Source organism: Sus scrofa, chromosome 7 (assembly GCF_000003025.6).
Source record: "Sus scrofa isolate TJ Tabasco breed Duroc chromosome 7, Sscrofa11.1, whole genome shotgun sequence".
In the NCBI taxonomy this organism is placed as follows: Eukaryota; Metazoa; Chordata; class Mammalia; order Artiodactyla; family Suidae; genus Sus; species Sus scrofa.
Window position 1 is genome coordinate 59616253 of NC_010449.5, and position 6426 is coordinate 59622678.

General features: G+C 56.5%; 1 long non-coding RNA gene across 3 annotated transcripts in view; it reads left to right on the forward strand.

Annotated features, from left to right (window-relative positions):
• LOC110261566 overlaps positions 1–1528 on the forward strand; it is a 123828-nt gene extending 122300 nt beyond the window's left edge. For 2 of the 3 annotated variants that reach the window (XR_002345835.1, XR_002345837.1), the window contains one exon: positions 831–1528. This is a non-coding gene — a long non-coding RNA (uncharacterized LOC110261566). The remainder of the gene's footprint in view (positions 1–830) is intronic. The other variant, XR_002345836.1, reaches the window with a different exon arrangement.

Sequence of the window (6426 nt, forward strand, 5' to 3'; positions counted from 1 at the left end):
AGAAAGCAACCTGGATGAGGCTCCAGCAAGGAAGCTCACAGATGGAGATGTTCTGTTTATTCTGTGCAATCAGAAGGGCTTCTCATGGGCGGTGGAAGCCCTTGGGGCTGGAAGGGAGAAGTCCCCACTGCCCGCGATCAGAGGCTGCATTGAGCCTGGGGAAGGGGGCTGGTGCAGGAGGGGGCAGCCTCTGTTTTCTGGCCGGCCAGCCTTAAACAAGCTGCCCTGTTCTCTAGCCAACCCCTGCCTTCCAGAGCCAACTTGCCTTCGGAGGCAGGCAGCAATGAGAATCCCTTCCTGTGCCCGTCGACAGCAGGCCCATGGCCAGCCCAAGGCTGGCTCCTTTAGCCCTGAGCTCCAGGCAGCAGCCTCTTGGCCTGGCAGAAAGGCTGCTGGGGGAAGTTTGGCTGAAAAAAAAAAAAAAAAAAACAGAGATGGAGAGAATTGATTTTTTTTTTCCAGCTACACCATCGTAAACATAAACTGGAAGATACATCTCTTCCTTTATGGGAGACAATCAAAAACACAGTCCGAGTTTATGGAGGGAATGTGTCTTTCTTTCACAGGGTATTTTCCCCCAAACACCTGGCAGCCTGAAACCACTTCATTCCAGAGATAAGTAACCAAGGGGAAGAGAATCGGTGGGGCAGGAGGAGAGGACCTGGGCTTTGATGAGCCAGAGACCTGAGGAAGTTAGGAAGGGGTGGCTCTCCTTCTGTGTCTTGCTCCCCTGGAGGCCCAGTGCAGTCTGAGCTGAGCCCCAGGGGCCCAGAGTCAACCTTTGGCAGCCAAGCGCCTAGTCTGGGTCATCACTACACTAATTCTTTCAGTGCAGGTTCCCTGGGCAGCTCTTCTGGGCCAGAGCCTGTGCTGGGAGCTGAGGACAGACAGATCAGACCTGCTCCTCATTCTTGAGAAGACAGCCAACAGAGAAATGAGAATGCTGAGGCTGACCGTGAGCAAAATGAATTCAGAGTATGTAAGTGTTTTGTCCTTCCTCCCCTCCTAAGTCTTTTCTTCTCTCTCTACCACACGCCAGGGCACCCAGCTAGGCACCTGCCAGGAACTGCTCCATAAAGCTTGCCCTCTAGATCACTGAGGCAGGGCCTTCTGTGGCAGCAGAGATGCCCAGAATTTGGTGGCTTCGAACCAAATGCACCTAATCCCCCTGTAGCAGAAGCCAGTTCTGGTTCAGCTGCATTTAGGAAAGGACAGTTCTATGCCAGCACAGCGCCCACCTCAAACACCTGCGGCCCTTCTCTCCCCTTTCTTTCTGATGCCACAAGAGCTGATTGGGCTCATGATCAAGTTCCATCCAGAAGAGCAGAGAAGTGAACAGCCCTCTGGGGCAAGCCCTGGGCCAATAGGGGTTGGGAACCAGTGGATAACTCTTCCAGCCTTCCAGCCTTTTGGCAAACAGTTCAAGAGGTCCCAGGGAGTAGAGCCCCACCTGTGCCCTAGCTTCTCAGCTCATGCTCCTTTATTTATTTATTGACCCCAGGCTAGGGGTCAATTCAGAGCCACAGCCACCAGCCTATGCCACAGCCACAGCAATGCCAGATCTGAGCCATGTTTGCGACCTACACCACAGCTCACAGCAACGCTGGATCCTTAACCCACGAGCGAGGCCAGGGATCGAACCTGCTGAGCCACGGCAGGAACTCCTAATGCTCCTTTGTATCGACTTTGCGTGCTTTCCCTCCCTCTCTCTGCATTCCCTCCCTCCTGCTTCCTGAGCCTCCCTCCCACATATATCCCAGGCCCCCAAGTTCTGGTCTCAAGTTTTGCTTTCAAGGGAACTCAAACTGAAGGAGTTCCCTGGTGTCCTCGCGGTTAAGGATTTGATGTTGTCACTGCTATGGCTTGGGTTTGAGCCCCAGCCTGGGAACTTCCACATGCCGTGGGCATGGCCCAAAAAATAAAAAATAGAAGAAACTTTTTAAAAAGAGAAGTCACACCTTGGAAGCCTCCTCCATTCCCACCTCCACCCTCCCCAGCACACAGGCTCTCTGGCCACCTAGCCCCTCTAGAATTGCTCGAGACAGACAGGTCCTCTGGGCAGAGGAGCAGAGCCCAGCCTCAGCTGGGGGAGCGAGGACAGGGGGCCCTCTTCCCGGCAGCCACCCCTGCCTCCTGTCCACCCTGACCACAGATGGTGAGGCTTGGGGCCCAAAGGACGTGGGGTGGGGCTTAGTGCCACCATCGCCACCCTGGTGACCTTGCACACATCACTTAACCTCCTCAGCCCCAGTTTTCCTGTCTGTCAAGTGAGTATAATGACAGTGTGTTGAAGAGCTGCGAGAATGAAATGAGAGCCTGTGGAAATGAGAAGCACGATCAGGCTGAAAAACATGAACCACTGTTTGTTCGAATTTTGTCTCTCTGAACAGACTGCCAATTCCTTGAAGGCGAGGAGGGCTTTCTTTATTTTTTCCTGTCTCCCCCTCAGCACCACCATGGAGCTGGTGCATAGGAGGCTCTCGCTGGAAACTCCCTGGGTAGAGCGGGCATGGGCCCTGGGCCCTGGCTCTTCTCAGACTCGCAATGCCGAGGGACTAGGGGACAGGGCCGGCTCTGAGCATGCCTTGGATGGCCCAGAGCTGGCCTGGAGCCTGCTTGGGGCCAGTGGGAGGACAAGTGGCTTCCTAAGCTGGAAACAGAGGCGACAGTAGCCAGAACCCAGAGATGTAGTGCTTGCTGACATAGCCATCCCCACCCTGGTTAAAAAAAATTAAAAAAAAAAAACAACAGGATAACAGTGTTGGGGGCTTCCTTTAGGCCTGAACTCTCTTTGAGTAAAGGGAAAAAACTGGCTTCTCCTCTGAGCCCAACTGCATTCGACATCTGGCAGCTCAAAGTGAAGTGACTCATGCAATCCTTAGATACAAGGAAGTGGAGGGGAGAAGAGGGGGAGGAGGAGGAGGAAAAGATGCCACGGAGGGAGGGAGGGAGGGAGGGAAGCAGGAGATGCGATGCAGCCCCAGACAACAGAATCGGCAGCCAGGGTGGAGAGCAAAGGCTGGTCCAAGCTAGGTGGCTGACCATGAGTTGTCCAGCCTTTGTTTCCCTCACCCAGCTTCGGGCCAGGTGTCAGAACCTCTGGCACCAGACACTGTTGACTTAAAGAGACACTGATTCTGACTAACCCAGGCTGGATAAGGAATGATGCTACAGGTAGTAAGCAGCCTGTCACTGGAGGCATGCAAGAGAAGCCAGATGAGCCCTGGGGTGTAGGGGTGTGTTAAAGACTCTGGCCTCATACCTCATGTGCTTGTCTGATGCTGAGAGGATCCTTGGAGTGCGGTGGGTTGGGGGGGGGGCTGGTCTTCGGGTGAATGACCTGGTGGCAATTATGGCACAACTAATCTCATGCCTAAAGCTTGGTCAACCCACTCCAGGTGCAGGAGTCATCTCCCTCCCATGCGGGTGACAAGCGCAGGCAGGATGGTGTGATGGGGCCCTGGTATGGCTTCCCCTGGACACCAGGACTTGGAGGCCTTCTCCTCTCCTGCAGGATTGCTCTGTGGGAGACGGAAGGGGGAGGGCTGCAGAGCCGCCTGTCATGGGCTCATCACCTTGGGGAGCTCAGGACGTGGAAGGCAAGGAACACAGGCCTGTGGAAGGACAGAGGAAGAAATCTCGATTTTACGCAATCCCATTCATTTCACGGAGCGGACTCGGGCTGAGAGCCACGCAAGAGAGTGAGAGGCCAGCAGGTGGGGGTGATCTTGGGAGAATTCTTGGAGGAAGTAGAGCCTGGAGCTGAGTCCAACCACAGATAAAGGTCCAGCCAACCTAAGGGAGATCTGGAGAGATAGGAAGGGCAGTCATTCCTGGCTTGGGCACTGCTGGGCAAACGTGTGGACTGGGAAGGAGGCTGGCCTGTGAGGGGCCAAAGCTGGCAGTCAGGGGCCAGGAAGGCCGCCTCTGTCCTTTCTAGGCCTCAGTTTATGCCTCCCTTGAGGATCTATCTTTTCAGGGTTTCTCCTGGATGGTTGAAACCTCAGACAGTATTTCCTGCCTGCTGTGCCCCTGGGAGGGCCACACACCAGCAGGGAGCGGTGGGGAGGCCAGTGAGCTGCCCTTTCCTCCCCAGACCCCCTGTTTCCCCCCAGCACAAACTGTGTTGGGCCCCCGATCTGTGAAAGCCCTTCTAGCCCAACTCTCCCCCGACTGTCAGGTCTATGGGCCAGAGTGAGGCCAAGCAGAGGTCACCTCTCGGCTGACTTGGTGGCACGACTGCCAGCATCTCCCTTGGCCTCAGCCAGACCAGTTCAGTTTGACCCTGGCCTGTGGGTCCTCGGCACCCCTCCCCCTCAGCACCAGGTCAGGCGTTCCCTTCCTTCCGGAATGCCCACCGGGCACCTTCACCACCAGGCCTTAGCTCACACTCCTCTTCCTGAGAATCCCCTTGCTCTTCACCTCTGAGCAAACTGCACATCCTGGAAGGGGCCAGGGGCAGAGCCATGTGCAGCCTTCCAAGAGCAGAGGCTGTGCTGGGCCCTGAACATGGAGCCGGTGGCAGGCGGGTCTGCTCAAGGTGTGCCCTGGAGAGTGTCCTCCAGCAGGGGCCTTTGCTGAGGACCCCAGCCATGGCAGCCCTGTGCTCCGAGCACTGAGGAGCCGACAGGCTTTCTTCCTCACCTGTCATACCCTTCCTTGCCCAGCTGCTCCTTCTCTGCCTTTCGGAAGAGCACAGGATGGGCCTTAGGAGCCTGGGCTCAGAAGGAAGACCCCTGGGGCTTGCATGCAACCTCCCCACCCCTAACCTGATGATCGTAAGCACGTTAGGGAACCTCCCTGCATCTCAGCATCCTCATCCGTAAAATGGGGGTAGGACAGTATCTACTCTGCAGAGTTCTCACGAGCGGTAAATCTGTAATCCACGTAAAGCACAAAGGATCGCATCTGGCGTATCACAGGTGTCCAGTGATACTCAGGTAGTGTTCAAATGGCACTGCTGTGAGGACCCCAGCCCCTCTCCCCACTTTCTCAAGGCTCCTCAAGGGCAGGGCGTTGGAGGCCCGTGAAGACGCCGCGCGCGCCTGGTCGAGGACTTCATCGTGAATGTGTATTTGATTGCTTCACCGGTCCCTTGAGCCCCATGGACTCCCAGGGACAGCCTGAAGGGATGGGACCAGAACAGGTCAGTTTTAACATCACAGACTGTGGCGTTTGAGGCACCCCAGAGGGGTTCCTGGATAGTTGGGTTGCCTGGTAAGCCCTGGGGTGGGGGCTCCTGCTGAAGGTGAAGCAGCTTTAGTCACACTGGGACTCATTCAGGGCCAGGAAGATCCAGAGAATGACATCCAGGGACGGGCAGGCCCTGTCTTCCTCCTCAGGCTCCAAAGCCCTTCGTCTCTTGGCTGGGTCCAAACCCTGGGCCACTGCATCTGTCTTACTGCAGACCTGGACTGGAGAGGGAGAAGTTAGGGGTGCTGCTGGGGAAGGAGCCTGGATGTGGTGGGGGGCATGCAGTCTGGGAACCACACTGCAGGGGAGATTTTTGTCTGGAGAAAGGGTGCTTCAAGGCAGGTATTCTGGCTTTGCTCTCTTCCCTCCTGAGATCCCCCAGCACCAGGGATTGGGCCTGCAAGTAGCAGCTGCTCAGTAAGACTCTGTAAAATGAATGAGCCAATGAATGAATGAGTGAAAGAAAGTGAGCTGGAGTTGGGTTACCAGGCGACGCTTGCCTGTGGGACCCTCCCCCAATTCTCCAAAAAAAACCCATCCTCCCACCCCTCTAGTCCTTGCCGCTACCCCAGCTGCTATCCTGAGCCCAGCCCCTCACCAGCCCCCACTGCAGCCAGGCTCTGCCTCCACCCTGCCCAGCCCCCACTCCTGCCTGGCAGCCTCAAGCCAGCTTCCAGGCAAGCCCAAGGAGGGAAGCCAACTTGCAGGCTTTCTGTTGTCTTTAGCTGTCAGGTCTCAGGTAATAGCTCCTATGGAGAACCAGCTGCTTTCGCTGAAGAGTTTGCAAATGCAGCCCTGGAGGGGGCGGCAAGCAGAGGGGCAGGTGACCTCGGAGCCACTTCCTTCGCTGGACACTCTGGCCCCCCATCACGGGCTGGGGGGAGGGGTCTCTCCCGCATGACAGCCTTCTGGGTCCCACAGTGTCCATCCACCGCTCCCTCCTGGCCTGGAGCTCCTCACCTGGCCACACCCCTACCTGGTCCAGGCCACTCCCTGGGAAATCAGATGGGGAAACTGAGGCTCAGACCAGGTACATGCCTCACTCCAGATAAATCTGGGGCTGCCTATGGGGCGGGGGGGCCTGAGCTCACGTCTGTCTCCCCCTCCAAGTGGATGCCATATAGATGGCTGGACAGAATGCACAAGTGAGTGTAGCCAAGGATGCAAGTGACACCCCCTGTGGGTCACAATGGTGGCCCCTAGAGGTCACGGTGTCAAGGTGGGAGAATGGGT